General features: G+C 45.6%; 1 pseudogene; it reads right to left on the reverse strand.

The window, feature by feature from the left end:
• Nucleotides 1–3,671: 3,671 nt before the first annotated feature.
• LOC118594240 lies at nt 3,672–4,081 on the reverse strand (annotated as a pseudogene).
• Nucleotides 4,082–17,249: the final 13,168 nt, after the last annotated feature.

Below are 17,249 nucleotides of genomic sequence, written 5' to 3' on the forward strand. Positions count from 1 at the left end.
GTGCCTAAGAGCATACTCCCTTTTAGTTCATTTTGTTGCTCATCTTTATTTCTGTTACTATTTTTATTTTTTAAAATTTTTTATTTTTAAAGTAGCTTACAAAGTAATGAGTTTCCATGGGGGGGGTTCCTTTTTGAATATTTTAAATCTATTCTTTGACAATTTCATACATGTTTACAAAATATCTCTGTCATATCTAACTCAGATCCCCCCTACACTTCAGAACCTTCCAATACTTACCCCTCCCACCTTCATCTCCTCCTTTCCTTTTTCATAAGTCATTGAGTCTAATTAGTGCTATTTACATATGCGTGGGTGTGGGACCATCCTCTAAGAAGATAGGCGACTTTTAGGACCACACCAAAACAAGATGAATTTCCATCAGTTGCAAATATCTCCTCAGCTAGGATCATGGGCTTCCCTTCCATGCTGGAATGCTGACTGGCTTGATGTTGTTCAAGTCTTGTGCAGGTAACCCCAGCTGCTGGGAGTTCATGAGTGCAATGAACATGTCGCGTCCAGAGGACATTTCACAGTCCTTGACTTCTCCACCTTTTACATATCTTCTGTTTCCTCTCCTATAATGTTCCCCAAACTTTGGGTCGTGTGGGCTGTTGGTATAGTGTTCCATTTAGGGCTGAACACTCAACAGTTAATTATCCTTAGCATTTTGACCACTTCCAAGTCTGCACTGACAGCTGCTCACTGCACAAAGAGGCTTCTCTGACTGAGGTTGAGAGTAGCACTAGTCTATGGATATAATTATTTAGAAGGCAGTTTGAAAACATGTCCATTTAACAACAACAAAACAATAGTAGGTTTCCATCTAGGGCCTATAGACTCCTGAACCGTGTATTCTTTACTGTTTACAACACCGGGCATACATTTCCTCCTCTGGAGCAAACCTCAAATCCAATCAGAAAGTGACTACTTAGCTCCCTGACAGTCATGCCGTAATTGCACGAGCAAGGGTATCTTGCCTGGCAGGTTAGCATTGTAGCATTCATGGTCCGTTGTTGGGTGAATTCACTGATCATTTTTTCTGCGCCAGGGCCCTATTTCCACCAACATGAAGGCTAGCCAGCAGGGAGGCAGTTTCCATGTCAGTTCCTGACTGATTTCTCTGTGACCTCAACCGAAGTGTGTTATGTCTTCAGCAATACTGTCTAGCTATGGTGGGCAGCCAAGAGCAACGGCAGAAGTTTGTGTTGTTTGGGGGACCTCTGAGGACTTCCTGGTCAATAACTCACAGAGGGGAAATTTTTACCAGTCTTTGAGTAACTCATTTCTTCAGGGGAAAGTATTGCCCACCCATTAAGGGAACCTGTGTTCAATCTCATTATTATTTTTTAATTATATATATTTGTTTTTCAAGACAGGGTTTCTATGTGTAGTTTTGGTGCCTGTCCTGGCTCTCGCTCTGTAGCCCAGGCTGGCCTCAAACTCACAGAGATCTGCCTGGCTCTGCCTCCTGAGTGCTGGGATTAAAGGTGTGCGCCACCACCGCCTGGCTAAATTACATCTTTTAATTAGCTTACAAATAGTGGGTTTCCACTGAGACTTTTTGGTATATCCTCAGCTGTGCCTAACCATCTCACCTCCTCCCCACCACTTGTCCGTGTTTACACCTTGACTTGAGTAGTTCTCGTCCCCTTTCACATCACATGTGTTAACTATCCACTTCCCTTCAAAGTCTTTCTTCCTCCTCACTTTCATGTGTCCTTTCTGTTACCTGACCTTTACAGGTACTCTAGGTTAAACACACAAAGCTGAACAATCGCAGCTAAAATCCACATATGAGAGAAAGCATGTGGCATTTTCTTTCTGCATCTGAGCTATCTCATTTAGTATAATATTACCCAGTTCCATCGATTCCCCTCTAAATTCTTTAAAAGCATTTAAATCAGAATTTGAAATATGTCATTCCAAGATCTTCCAGCAGCATTTAAAGTTTGAGTTTAATCTAAGGATCAAACTAATCTGTCGTTAGTCTTATGGGCCTGCCATAAAAACTCTTTTAGATGTGTTATTTTATGTTTATGAACGCTTTGCCTGCACACATGTATGTACATCATGTGAACGGTTGCTGGATCCTGTGAATGGTCATGAGCCGCCACGTGGGCTCTGGTAATTGAACCAGGGTCCTCTGCAAGAGCAGCCAGTGCTCTTAACCACTGAGCCGTTGTCCTCTCTCCAGCTCCCTGGACCTGCCTTTATGTGTGATTGAGTGGTTTTCCCTTGCTACTTCCAACACACTTTCCTTGTTTTAGATAATTAGTGTTGGAATTACAATACTGTGAGGGGAGGCTGTTTCTGTTTGCTGTCCTAAATGCCTCCCACATCTGGACTGGCACTTCTCTTCCTAGCTCCAGGGAATTTTATGAATCTTTTGAAAATATTTTCTATTCATTTAGAATGAGATTGTTCTTTCTCTATGCCCAGAACTTGTAGATTTGTTTTTGTAAGAGTGTCATGTATATCTTAGAGTTCCTTCTGATACCTTCTTAACACCCATCCTTTCTTTCCTTGATTGCTCCAGCCCCTTTACCTCCTCTTCAAGCTCAGAAAGTCCCTCTTGACTCAGTCAAGAACTTGTGAAATGTCCCACAGAAATTTTTATTTGACTTATTGGGGTTTTTTAGTCCTATTTTCTTCAATAATTTTATCTTGTTGCATTCCTCTTTCATTTATTACGTTGTCTTCCTTATTTCCTCCAGCTGTTTATGTGTTTCTTCATTCAGGAGCTTTCACTCTCTAGATGCCATTATTGTCTTTGCGATTTTTGGAGGAGTTACATTTTCTTGTCTTTCATATTACTTAAGTAACTGCATTGGGATTTATACACCTAGGGTTGTTTCTTTCCTTGAGATTTTAAAAACCAGTGGTACTTGTTATGTTCAACTGGAGTTGGATGAGGTAGAATTGAGGTGTGTAATTCAGAAAATAGTTCAGGGTGCTTGGTGTGGACTGTATGTTATTTCCTGAATGAACAACAGTGGCAGGATGAGTGGATAGAGGGCAAAGACTGTATGAGCCAGGGGCCACAGAGTGCTTTTCTGAATAGGAGACATAGAAAAGGGGCTAGAGAGGGAATTCAAATGCATTCCTCTAAATACATGGCTGTAGTATTTTATACATATGGTGAGCAGGTTCTTCTAATACTGTTGATGCGTATGTGTGTGTAAAACTAAAATTGGCTTCAAAGATGAACGAGGCTTTTCCATTTCTGGGTGAAATAAACCTATATGAATCATGCAAAATCGCTGGCTTGAGTAAATATGATTGTTTTATTTAAATGAAATAGCAAAATGCGTCTTAAAGGGTTTGTTTCAAAATGATTATTTTGTTTTATTATTTTGCCTGCATGTATGTCTGTGCGTCATTTGTGTGCCTGGTGCCTGTGGAGGCTGGAAGAGGGCACTGGATTCCCTGGCCCTGGAGTTACAGATAGTTGTGAGCTGCCACATGGGTCCAGGGAATCAAACCCAGGTCTTCTGGAAGAGCAGGCAATGTTCTTAACCTCTGAGCCCTCTCTCCAGACCCTCGCAAATGCCTTAAGTATTCATATTGATAATAGGTTTTCTTTTCTTTCTCTTTTTGTGTGCATGGAAAATGTTTAGCATTTAATGAACCTCCCTGGGTGGCTTCAAGCCACCAGGACACGGGCACCTTCAACACTTTTCCTCAGTTGTTCTGCTGAAGAATCTGGTTGTCTCGGTGACAGGTTGCTCAGTGGGCTTTCCCTTCCCCAGAACTCTGGAGTAGCCCAATCGCACAATATGGACGATGGGAGCAGTTCCAGTCTTGTTTTTTCTGCAGCATTGACCCGTGTCTGCTCACTGCCCAGTGTCCACAGTTTATCCAGGTTGACAGTTAGGCAGGAGCTCTGGTTCCCCTTCAAGCGGTAACGCCTCATACCAGCTCTCCCAGAGTCACCTGGATGGTACTTGTCACCCTCGATTCCGTGGTGATGCGTGCCTCCAGCAGTCCGGAGGCCTCCTGGATGTTTGCGGTGCTTACCGATGCTGTCGTGGCTCATGTGGCCCTGGAGTTCCTGGGTCTTCCTCAGTCTGGAAGGCATGGTGGTGGCAAAGAGGAAAGAGAAACACTCCCAAATCTCAGAGGTAGCAGACTGATAACTATTTTTTTTTTTTTTTTTAGTTTATTACAAAGTTATTTATTTATCTCTTTGTTTACTTATTTTTTGAGACAAGGTCTCCTTAGGAAGCCCTGGCTGTCCTAGAGCTCACTATCTAGACCAGGCTGGCCTCAAACTCACCGAGATCTGCCTGTTTCCATCTCTTGAGTGCTGGGATTAAAGTATGTACTACCATGCCTTGCTACAAAGTACTTTTAATTTTTATAAGTATCCCAGTTTCCCTCTAGTGATTATTTGTAACTTGGATTTATGCACTTCAAGATATATACAAGCTTAAGTTTTGGCTCACAGAACAAAACTTCGCAAAAGATACGGATTCGGCTTAGGAATGTAGATTGTTCCCAAGGCTCCTGGGCCAGTGCCTTAACACTCAGAGTGGGGGATGAAGAAGGTAGCAGCGGCAGCAGCAGCAATAAAGAGGAAGTGAGTGAGGTCTGCACCTCCAGGTGCAAGCTCAGCTCTCTTTTGGGTAAACTACTTTAATGCACTATGCTTTAAATCAGCCTTCCTCCTCCTCCTCCTCCTCCTCCTCCCCTCCCCTTCTCCTCCTCCCCTTCCCTTCCCTTCTCCCCCTCCTCCCCTCTTCTTCCTCTTCCCCCCCCCTCCTCCTCTTCCTCCTCTCTGTCTTCCTCTCCTCCTCCTTTGTGTGTGGGAGATTTAATTAGGGCCTCATGCATACTAGGTACCTGCTCATCCACTGATCTATACCCTAAGCCCTGGATTCTAAATTTGTAATCGCCTTACAACATGAAGGCACAAGTATGTGGTCTCTGTGTAAAGATGGAGTGAGCTGGAGCTGTTAAGCATAGCACCATACTCAAAGGAGGTTCATCTAATTAGTATGATGGCTCAGTCAGTTTGCCTCCAAAAGATAAAGCCTGTACTGACGCTGCAGACAGACAAGGACTGAGAAGGCAGTGAGATTCTTCTTACACACGGTCTATTAGTATGAAGTGGTTTAGTCCAGGCTAGTGTAATCACCATCCTTCCTCAGACTCCTAAGTGCTCTGGTTGTACATGTATACTACCCCGAGAAAGCTCTTTAAGGCCGCTCCAGTATCTCAGTCCAGATGAGTCCTCTTTTATATACTAGAAAAGGTCCTGTACTTGTATGTACGCCCTTTACTTTTCTTTCCTACTAGATAAAAGAAGGAACCAAACAAAAATATAGTTTGACCTGTTAAAACTTGGGAGACTTGCAAATATCCTCTAGCGTGGCTTTATTCTGCCATCTAGTGGGCAAGAAGAGAAAAGCCGGACCAGAGCAAAATTAGTTTGTCATGATTTTGCTGAGATTGTCACTTACCAAGTGTTTTCTGGTTAGTGTAGTGGGGTGACAATTCTTGGCTGTCAACTTGACTATATCTGGAATGAACTACAATCCAGAAATGGAGGGCACACTTGTGATCCGGATCCTGAGGCTGGAAGACACACCTTTAATCTGGGCTACCCCTTGTGCTGGAAGCCAGTGTAAGGACAATGGAATAAGGAAGAGATGGTTCATTCTTCCCCTGCTTGCCCTGACCTTGTCAGCACATCCATTCCTTCACTGGTGCTTCCGAGAATGAAGACAGCGGCAGCCAAGTCTCCCCCAGTGGGAAGAGAAGCAGCATACTTAGTGTCTAGTGATGCTTGGGATGGTTCATGCTCTTACTGTTGACAGCGCTGGCCGGTGCGGCTCACCTCCCCCAGCTTCCGTGATGCGTCAGACACTGGCACATGGCTTTGTCACCTGAGGATTAAGAACAAGCCAAACCGCTTTTGACCTTCTAGGAAAAGTTCCACCATGTTCTCCCCTGCATGGCAAATTTCACTGATTGGTTGCTGGACACTCGGGAGTCGCTTTCCTTTCCTGCAAAAAATAGTTTTGCATCATTTTGTGGACATAGTAAAGAGAGAGCATCTGTGGAAGCGAGCTGGAGGGGAGCAGGTGGGCCTATTGGTAACAGGATTTGAGCTTTGGCTTTTTGAGTGCAGGATCTAAAAATGCATTGTGATTCCTACCTACCCATTGGACTGTAAGGTTTATGTAGGTAATCTTGAAAACAATGGGAACAAGTCTGCATTAGAACAGGCTTTGGGCTATTATGGACCACTCCGAAGTGTGTGTATTTCTGGAAACCAGCCACCCCGACCCTCCCGACTTTGTTTACCTTGAGTTTGAGGATCCCTAGAAGCCCTCCCCCCCATGCTGTCTGCAAGCTAGATGGAGGAACAACACTATGTGGCTGCAGCATTAGAGCAGAACTGTCGAATGGTTGAAAACATGTCCCACTTCCCTCTTGGGGTCATCCCCCTCCAGGTGATTCCTGTAGAAGTCCTCCACCTCGGTATAGTTCTTCAAAGAGAAGTTTCTCTCCAAGCCGGAGCAGGTCACTTTCGAGAGATAGAGAAGAGAAAGGTCTCTGTCTTCTGTGAGAGAAATTACAGAACGTCGGATCCTTCTCTAGATCTTTCATGGCAAATCTAGATCAAATGAAAGGAAATAGAAGTCCAGTTTGCAAAAGAAGTGTACAGGAAATACTTTCATTAAACAGGAGTATGTACAGGAAATTCAAGCTTTGCATGAGACCTCATAGGCTTGGTGCATTCCCCCCCGACCCCCCCCCCCCCCCATCCTGCACAGACAGGGTTTCTCTGTGTAGCTTTGCACCTTTCCTGGAACTCACTTTGTAGACCAGGCTGGCCTCGAACTCACAGAGATATGCCTGCCTCTGCCTCCCAAGTGCTGGGATTAAAACCGTGTGCCACCACCGCCCAGCGGCTTGGTGCATTTTTAAGATGTTTTAGCTGTTCAGATTTGTTTCGTCTCTTAGTGGCATGCACGTAACGATGTAATTCTCTATGGTTTCAAATGGATTGTATGAAGCATGTAATATCAAAAATTGTTACTTTACAATGTTCCCTTAAACAAGGTTGAATTTGCTTTGAACGTTAGTTTTTCATAGACTGAAGTAAACCTAGATCCTGCCCAGTTAAAGTGGGATGTGCTAATGATGTAGAAAGAGCTGCGGTAATTGAATAAAGCCATAGATTCTCCAGTAGCTGGGATATGCTGTGGAGCTGTGGGTGAAACAAGAAGCAGTCTTTCAAAATGCTCTAAAAACACAAGCAAACGGGTACAGGGAAGGAACGGCACCCAGAAGGCTTCAGAAGATGTTCCTTGCTGATTGCTATATATGGACACACAGCTGTTTTTAGTGTTCTTTATTTGGAAATGGAAGACTTTAAGATTCCAGGGTCTTATCAGTTTAAGGGTACATTGTAAGAGCTAGACTTTGGAGTAACTGCAAGATTTCGTTTTCATGCTGTCATTTGTAATAAGTTTGTGAGAATCCTTGGGATTAAAGTTTTGGTTACACATTGTTATTTAATTTGGGGGAGAAAAGGAATAGTTTTGATGGAGGAGTGTTGTACATGGTGGCTCTGTGGTCCCTGACAGCATCTGAGGTACCGAGGCTATTGACTCTGGAGCTACAACTCTTTCAGTTCATGCTGAGGCTAATCAAAGGTTCTTCAACATTCATAGGCTGAAACTGTAGCATGTGAGGTGAGGCATTTGGATGGCACTTTCTGAATGGTGGCATTCCTCCAACATTCACAGGCTGAAGCTGTAACATGGAAGGTAGGGCATCTCAATGGAAACAGTGCCCACATAGATGGCCAGCAGACTCCTTGGCACCTCGCTGGGAACACAGCTAGAAGTTGCCACTCACAATCTGGAAAGCAGTCCTTTGCCAGATCCATGACCTTTGACTGCCTAGTGCTCTGGACCGTAAAGCAGTTTTGTGTTTTAAGTCACCCAGTTTATAGTGTTTCGTTACAACAGCCTAAACAAGCTAAGATGGCCATCTGTTTATCCTGTCGATCACAATATAATCATTTCCTATGTGAATATGTCAGAGCTTCAGCTGGCATACTATGTTAAGAGGAAAACTTCAGGATTCTGACCACTTGCTTCAGGAACTGCTGCTGGATCACTTGCTTTGACCACTGAATAATCTGTTGCTCACTTTAGAAATGCAGTACAGAATATTCGAAACCTGAAGCTTGCCCTGAATCACGAAAGTGTCTGCTTGATGATACCTACAGAGGGCCTAGGGCCTGATCCAACCAAGAGAGTCTCTGATGATCACATGTCACAGGTGTGTGACTAGAGGAAACTTCCCTGCATCATTGAATGATGTCCCAGGTACTTCATCAAGTACTCTGGGACACACCCACTCTGGCCCATAGGACACTGCGTCTTCTTCTCCACGGTTTTGAGTGTAACAGCCATTCAGAAAATAGTTGTCTGCCGAACTATTGCTATGGTATGTTATTAACACAGTTTGAAAGTGAGATGAGAAGATGACTCTCGGTGAGTAAAATTTTTGCCATTTTTTTTCTTTTTCTTTTTTTTTTGTCGGAGCTGAGGACTAAACCCAGGGCCTTGCACTTGCTAGGCAAGCGCTCTACCACTGAGCTAAATCCCCAACCCCTTAAATCTTTTTTTTTTTTTTTTTTTTTTGTTTGTTTTGTTTTTGTTTTTTGAGACAGGGTTTCTCTGTGTAGCTTTGCAGCTTTCCTGGAACTCGCTTTGGAGACCAGGCTGGCCTCGAACTCACAGATATATGCCTGCCTCTGCCTCCTGAGTGCTGGGTTTAAAGGCGTGCGCCACCACCACCTGGCAATTTTTTTTTGCCATTTTTAATGGAAAAAATAAGACAGGAAAGTGAGACAAAAGTCTCTTAAAACTTTCGGAAGAATTGTTCTGTTGTGGGTTAGCCACCGGAGAGGACTGCTCAGACGTGGGTTCAAGGCAAGAGGAGTCTTTATTAACTGGCCAGTGACTACAGGGGTGTTCACGACCCAAGTTAAGTCTGAGCCTTTCTCGGGGTGAGCTTTGAAGCACAAAAGTCATGTCCTGGATGACACACCTCAGTTAGCAAGAACAGTTAGCCAGACGCAGAACCACAGAAGCCAAAAAGCAAGGTGAGCACATCTAGGGACTTTCCCAGAGCTGTGGACTTGGATGGATTAGGTCTTTGTCCTTGTTTTGGGAGATGTTGCTGCTTATGTGCTGGGTTCCAAGGCCTGGATGGTACTTCCATCATGGTGTCCATTGTGCTAAGGTCTGGGGCTCGTTACAGGTTACCCGTGGCGTTATGGGTAAGGGCTGAGAGCATACCGCACAGGTGGACCCCGGTGATCTGACAGCATTGACCTCCTCGTCAGGAGAGAAAATGTGTCCTTGCCAGTGCAGCCCGAGGACGAGGCTGCAGTGGTGCGAACACAGTCCTGACGTGTGTACTGTGGAGGTGGCGGTGGGCGGGTCTGCAAGCCCTCAGTACAGGGGTTCCCTGCAACACCCAGCCCCGGACGCTAGGTTTGAAGAGAGCTCTGAGATCCCTCAAGTCCACACACCACCAATGAAAGGAAAATGGTGCTGGTTGTTGGGCAAAGAGTCACGGGGGGCTACCAGAGTTAGAATGGGCTTTATAGAGAGAAGAGGGGGCAGGACGGAAGCCAGGTCTGGCAGAAAGAGGAGTGCAGAGAGAGGGGAGTGGGAAACATGGCACCCTTATAAAGGCCAGGATGCATCTGCACACACAGGCCCATGCACAGAGATCACACGGTCATGTCCACCCAACTACGAGCAACCATGGGGCGTGAGTCATATAGGACATATGACCCAGAAATGACTAGGCGGAGATGACTAAGTTCGGCCAGGCATGCACGATCATGGGGTTCCTATCAGTAGAGAACATGAATAAAGGCCCCAATTCCATTCAGTTTGGTGTTCTGAATGCCAAATGCTGTGTTTTATGTGGTATTAGAGAAAAACCGCCTGCCAACCAAATGAACACTTCTAGAGCTTTTCAGAACCAGCCTGAAAACGCAAGAGGTCAGCAGTTTCTCTTACATTTCCCCAAGGAAAAGACACACACACACACACACACACACACACACACACACACACACACACCACACCACACCACAGCAAACAAACAAACAAAAACTATCCAGGCTCAGAGACATTTTCTCCCCTCCCTCACCCTCCCTTCCTTTCCTCTGTGAACTTTTCTCTTTTCTTACCCTCTCCAGGTAAGGATCTAGTTCAAGCCTTGCATTTAGAAGGTAAGAGTTCAACCACTGAGTTCCCCAGGACCTTTTTACCTTAAAAATTCCTATTATTTATCTAAGACTTGGAATGCAAAATTCTTTCCTTTGTACAAAGTCCTATGCCATGTGTGTTACTAATCTGCTATAACAAAGACCAAACGATGGTATGACTTAAAAAGTGTGCCACCTCGTGTGACATCCGGGATATATAGGAAGAAATACTCCACAGAGCTGTTCAGGGTTCCCTGGATTCTTTATCTGCTTTACACACCATCCCCTAGAACACTGTCTTTATGTGGCTTATCTTAGGGTTTCTACTGCTTTGATAAAACACCATGTCCAAAAGCAACTTGGGGAGGAAAAGGTTTATTTCAGCTTGCAACACACAGGTCACTTAAAGAAGTCAAGGCAGGAACTGAGGCCCAGCCTGCTCTCTTCCTCTCTTCTCTTCTCTTCTCTTCTCTTCTCTTCTCTTCTCTTCTCTTCTCTTCTCTCTCTCTCTCTCTCTCTCTCTCTCTCTCTCTCTCTCTCTCTCTCTCTCTCTTTGGTTTTTCAAGGCAGGGTTTCTCTGTGTAGCTTTGCACCTTTCCTGGAACTCACTCTGTAGCCCAGGCTGGCCTCGAACTCACAGAGATCCGCCTGGCTCTGCCTCCGAGTGCTGGGATTAAAGGTGTGGGCCACCACTGCCCTGCTCCCTTATGTCATCCATGAGCACTTGTCCAGAGGTAATACCACCCACAATGGGCTGACCCTTCCCATCTCAATTATCAAGAAAAAAAAAGTCATGCCCCACAGGCTTACCTACAGGGCAAACTGGTGGGAGCATTTCCTTAATTGAGGCTTTCTTCCCAATGACTCCATCTAATACAGTAGCCATCAGAAAAATGCTGATCAAAACCTTGTTGTGACTCCATCTTACCCCAGTCAGAATAACGTTCATAAGAAAACAAATAACAATGAATTCTGTGAAGGATGTAGACAAACAGGAACCCTTATGCACTGCTGATGAAACTGGCCCAGCCTCTATGAAAATCAGTCTGGAGGGTCTCAAAACGGGAAAAATAGATCTACCACACACAACCTGGCACACCGACGTTTCCTGCAGCTCTAGTCCAGTGGACTAATTTCGGCAGCCAACAACAGAAGCTGCTTAGAGAAAATGTGGTTAGATATGTTCAGTGGAATTCCTTTTTAGCTGCACAGAAGAATCAGGTTACATGGTGTGCAGGGAAATGTGTGTAACTGAAGACAATCACAGCGAGGGAGTGGAGCCAGTCTCGGAAAGACAAGTGGCATGTGTGTCCCTCATCTGCGGCTCCTGGATTGTATAAACTTACATAAAATCCTGTGTGAATATACACAACACAAGTGAGAGTGTCTAGGAGAAAGAAGAGGCCAAGTGGGGGGGGGGGTGGGGGAGAAAAAGGGGGGGGGGGAGCATGCTCAAAGTGGAATAGACACTTGTGTGAGAATTCTAAGTTGGGTGATGGCAGCGGTGGTGGCGCACGCCTTTAATCCCAGCACTTAGAGGCAGAGGCAGCCAGATCTCTGAGTTCAAGGTCAGCCTGGTCTACAGAGCTACAGGACAGGCACCAAAACTACACAGAGAAACCCTGTCTCAAAAAAAAACGAGAGAGAGAGAGAGAGAGAGAGAGAGAGAGAGAGAGAGAGAGAGAGAGAGGAGAACTCTAAAAAGTAAAATGCAAGGGTGGTCCAAAGACATGGAGTTTCAACATAGGAGCCTAAGTTTGCCCATCTAAACCACGCAGGCCCAGCCGGCACGGGTCTAGCAGGAGAGGGGAGTGGCTATTAACCGCTGACGCAGGTACCTCAGTTCCCATCAGCACTGCCTTGGATGAACAACAACTGTGGTATTTTATTTTTCTTTCCTGGTACCAGGGCTAGAGATGGGGGGTCGGTGTACCACTCTACCACTGACTTATTCTTCTAAGACAAAGACATTTTTATTTCTTGAATGTTCAAGGACTTGGGGTCCTGCAGGATAGACCCACCCTCCCACAGTATTATGTCTCAAAATACGATTTTATGGTATTTCAGTAAACAATTTTTAAAGTCATAATTAGGCAATAATAGCAAAATTTAGCTACACGTAAGGGAACTCAGTCATCTGGCCTTTTGCTTAAGTATCTTACTTCTCATGGAGACAAAGGTTTGAACTGTGAACATGAGTGCCTGAAGGAAATGGTCAAATTTCTGTGGCTATTTCATTCTGGGCAGTAATAATCTGTCCTAAGAAAAACTAACCTCAAGACATGTGTGGCTTGATGTTTTCCCCTCCTAGTCGCTAGGCGAGCATCTGTTTCCACATAACACCCTCTGTGGTGGGAGGCGGATTCTCCTGAGGCCTCAGACAATGACAGGCTTTCACAATGCCGCTGGCTGACTGCCAGAGCCAGCGAAGTATTGGTGTAGTTTTAGGGTGAAAGTCATACCACCTTGTGCAAGAGTTAGAATCTGCTGAAACCAGCAGTGCCCCTATATGGCAGCAGGGTGGGAGGCGGGGGTGGGGGGCAGGTCTCCAAAGCTACTCTGGAGTGTATAAAGGAGGGGCGGTGAGGGCCACCAGGCATGAGAAAGCATATACCCTTTGTGGTCAGAGAGATCCAGCTTCAAAGCCTTGGGCATGTTTCTCTTGCTCTTACTGGATTCTGGATTCTTCATTAAGTGGGAGACAACCATAGCTGTATCTTCAAGGGAAGACTGAACATGACCATTCATTCGTTCCTTGATTCAACATTGGTTGTTACTTTGTACAAAGAACTACTCTCGGGGCTAGGGAATGTAATTGCAAATAGGCAAAGCCCCTCTCCAGCATGTTTGCATTCCAATAAGGAGCAAGAGACAGTAACACACTTACAAAATAGTAAGAAAAATGCTACAGTAAGGATAAAGAGTGATACAACTTTGAGTTTCTACAATTCCCCTCTCTCCTCTGCTTGGTACGATTTGCCTGGGAATTTTCCATAGCCATGTATTCACACCTAACAGCCCTTGGGAAGGGGCTCATGTGTTAGGGGCTCTTCATGGCCTAATGTGATTTCTCTAGAAACATCTGTGTATTAAAAGGAAGGCAAGTTGGGTGGTGGTGGCGCACGCCTTTAATCACGGCACTCGGGAGGCAGAGCCAGGCGGATCTCTGTGAGTTCGAGGCCAACCTGGTTGGCAGAGTAAGATCCAGGACAGACACCAAGACTACACAGAGAAACCCTGTCTCAAAAAAGGGAGACAAGATGGGAGAGCATAAGAGCATACTTGGACTTCCCTTTCTTGGTGGGCTTGACAATGCTGTCCCATCCACCTGTAAAGGCAAGACCCTTAGGCTGTGTGGCCAGCGAAAGGTTGTAGTTGGCAGCAGCAGACACTTGCCCAGCCTATGCCTAGGAGCATTCTGTTTCTTTCTTTCTTTTTCTTTTTGTGTGTTTTCAAGACAAGTCTTTCTGTGCAGCCTTGGCTGGCCTGGAACTTGCTTCTATAGACCAGGCTGGCCTCGAACTTACAGAGATCCACTTGTCTCTGATTCCTGAGTGCTGGGATTAAAGGTGTGCGCCACCACCGCCACATGGCTACATTCTGTTTCTGAAGGTCTTACTGAACATCCAGAGCTTCTGGAATCATGATTCAATTCATCGGATTTGTGCTCCTGAGAACCAGCTCTGGTCTTTCAAAAAAAAGACGTGGGTTTGTGGAGAGGTCTCAGTTATTGCCTTGCCAACCTTAAGCCTTCTAGGACTAGCTTAGCAGGCAGTGACTGCTGGTGCACAAGTTGCTCTCAGTCTGGAGCTGGGCTTCCCAATAGACAGAAAAGGCATATACTTAAAGGGCTGGGAAGGTGAGGTTTATCTATACACAGAAAATTAGTTTTTGAAATTTTATCTTGACATTTGGAACCAGAAAATCTTAAACGATGGTGCTCAGATGTCAATGTAAGCTTTCTTGGGCTTGAATTATATAGGGACCACTGATTTTAGAATTTGAAGCTGCTAATGGCTTTGAACTTGCCCCATACCACATCAGGAATTTTCCTGTACCTCAGCTCTCAGAAGTCATATACATCAGCATTTATCAAGCTGTGGGTCATGACCCCTTTGTGGGGGGTGGGGAAGTGGAGAGGAGCCGAAGGACTCGTTCACAAGGGTCACCTAAGACTATCAGAAACATCAGATATTTACAGTATGATTCATAATAGTAGCAAAATTACAGTTATGAAGTAGCAATGAAAATAATTTTGTGGTTGGGGTCACCACAACACGAGGAACTGTATTAAAGGGTCACAGTGTGAAGAAAGTTGAGAGCCATTGATATGCCTGGTCTTTCCTCAATATGGGATCCAGGCGAGAGAGTAGAGGATGACTTCTGCTCCTTATCCTAGTGCGGTCTCCTCTGAAGTATTGATGTCTGAAGCACATAGCCTCACGTTTAGTTACGCACAAGGAGCAGTACGATGTGAGAATTAGTGTGTTGACCAAGGCAAACTTGCCGGACAGGGAGGTCTCCTGACCACTGAAGAATTCAGTTTCCTTGAGGACGTCTCTCATTACACTCAGAAGCCTCTTGTTTTTACTGCAGCCCTTACCCTTGCCCCATCTGGTGCTCCGGCAGAGTGTGGCCAAAGCCTGGGACCATGAGGGCTTGGCTGAAGCTCTACTTGGCTTCCTGGACCCAGGCTGGATTAAACCAGGTTCCCTGGGGTGGAGACTTAGGGGAGCTGCCAGGGGCAAGGGGCCCACTCACTGGCTGCTCTCCCTCCCTGGGCTGGCCAATGGTGAAATGGGGACTGCCAGAGTCACTCATGAGACGAGGCCATTTTCTCCTCATTTTCATCTATACGGTAGACTACACCAGAAGGTAAGACCAATTCTGCTGAATTCCTGGCTGGAGGGGTATAAATGCCCAATCCTGGCTGAGATGTGTTTAGGTTTTGTTCTCTGCAGTATATGAAGATGGATGTGGAGGAACCTCAGATCAAGGGGGCACTGGGCTCTTCCTCAGTTCTTCAGAGCTCTAAGAGAGAAAGGGGTTGGGGATTTAGCTCAGTGGTAGAGCGCTTGCCTAGCAAGTGCAAGGCCTGGGGTTCGATACTCAGGGTTAGTGAAGTGGGAAGGTTCACTCACAGATGGAATTCAGCTGGAAAAAGGGATCTACTGCCTCTCACCTTTGTGAGTTAAGATGATAGAAGAAGCAGGCAGAGAGAAAGCTTGGGGAAGCCAAGTTGAGGTCTGACGTCGGACTTAAGTTTAGAATCCATTTCTACCACTTCGCTCTACGAAGTAGGTAAGTGTGGAGTAGACGCCATAGACAGGACTGAGGGGAGAAATGGGTGTGGTCTGGCTGTTGTCTGAAGAGCTGGCTACATCTGTCAGCATGATGAGACATTTTAGGATGCTTAAGGGAATTGGGTGACTCAGAGGTAAGAGACTGGAATACAGTGGCAATACATCTGGACAGGAAGCCATATTTTGAAAGATATTTTCTGACAGAAATATCGCTCAGTCTTTGCCAAACCCAGTCCTGGTCCCAGTGAGCACTGCATAGGAACCCTGGTGGTAGATGAGATGAAGGATGGAGGGTTGGGAAGTCAAGGCAACTTCTTGTGAGTCATGGGATGTAAGTCCCTTATCTGGAGAACTTTTGTTTGTTTGTTTTTAAGACAGGGTCTCACTAGATATCCCCAAATGGCCTGGAATTCACTACAAAGACCAGGCTACCACTGAACTCACAGAGATCCACCTGCCTCAGTGCCTCCTGGGTGCTTAGAACCGTTGTTTTGAATCAAGCCTCACCAGGGTAGAGCCGTCTCTCTCTCCTTGTGACTCCATTAAAAATGAGGAAAGGTAGTTTGGTCAGATGGATTTTGGGAGCAGGAGGGCTAGCAAGCAGAAGAGGCCAGAGTGTAGCATGGTTCTTGGAGCAGTTTGGTTCCCAAAGCTTAATAAGAGATCCTTCATGCCTCCTTCCCCGTGTCTGGAGGAATCCTAAGAAGAGACACAGGGCTTGTTTCTTGTCTTGTACAAGTGAGCATGTATGCGTGTGCACGTGGAAGCCAGAGGTGTCTTTCTTAGCCTCCGCCTTATGTTTTGACAAGAGAGACAAGGTCTCTTACAGAATCTGGAGCTCAATGAGGAAGGCTGGACTCACTGGTCATTGACCTCCGGGGAGGCTCCTGTCTCTGGCACCCCACCCCCACCCCGGTATTGGGGTTGAAGGTGGCAGGCTTTTAGATGAGTTCTGGGACTGAAACTCAGGTCCTCATGCTTACACAGATGCACTCCATTAACTCCATCTTCTAAGCACTTAAAAATAGTGTGGAGCTAAATCCCCAACCCGTCTTTTTTTTAAAGGAGGTTGCAGGACAAACATTGAATTGCCAACCCAGAGGACCGTTAGCTCCTAGGTACTCTGCTGAAGTTAGGAGGCAATACATTTGGAAAGCAAAAGATTCAATCAAGAGCTCATCCTAAAAACTTTGTGGAGGGATGCTCCGCTTTTCCAGTTTCTGGAGAGTGTGCGTGTGTGCACAGGTGTGTAAGGACACGAGAATGCAAACAGCTCTCCTAAGGCCATGTGGGAACTTCCAGATAATCTCCTTAGGAGCTAGACAGAGGTGACTCAGTTCCCGATCTGGGCATTTGTGATTGGCTTGTACCATTGTGAAACTGACAATATTAACCCACCTTATATTTTTATTACTTTTTTGTGGTACTGAGGGTTGAACTTAGGGCTTCACACATACTGAATAAGGGCTCTAGCCTCAGCTGCCACTTTTTAAAAGAATGGCTGTTTCATGTCATCAACCCAAAGACTGCATGATCATTTTGGCTTTTGAGACAAGGTTTCTCTATGTAGCCCTGGCTATCCTGAAACTCTCTCTGTAGACCAGGTTGGCCTCAAACTCAAAGATCCACCTGCCTCTGCTTCCTGAGTGCTGAGATTAAAGGCGTGTGCCACCACCACCCAGCATGATCGT

Source organism: Onychomys torridus, chromosome 12 (genome assembly GCF_903995425.1).
Source record: "Onychomys torridus chromosome 12, mOncTor1.1, whole genome shotgun sequence".
NCBI classification, from domain to species: domain Eukaryota; kingdom Metazoa; phylum Chordata; class Mammalia; order Rodentia; family Cricetidae; genus Onychomys; species Onychomys torridus.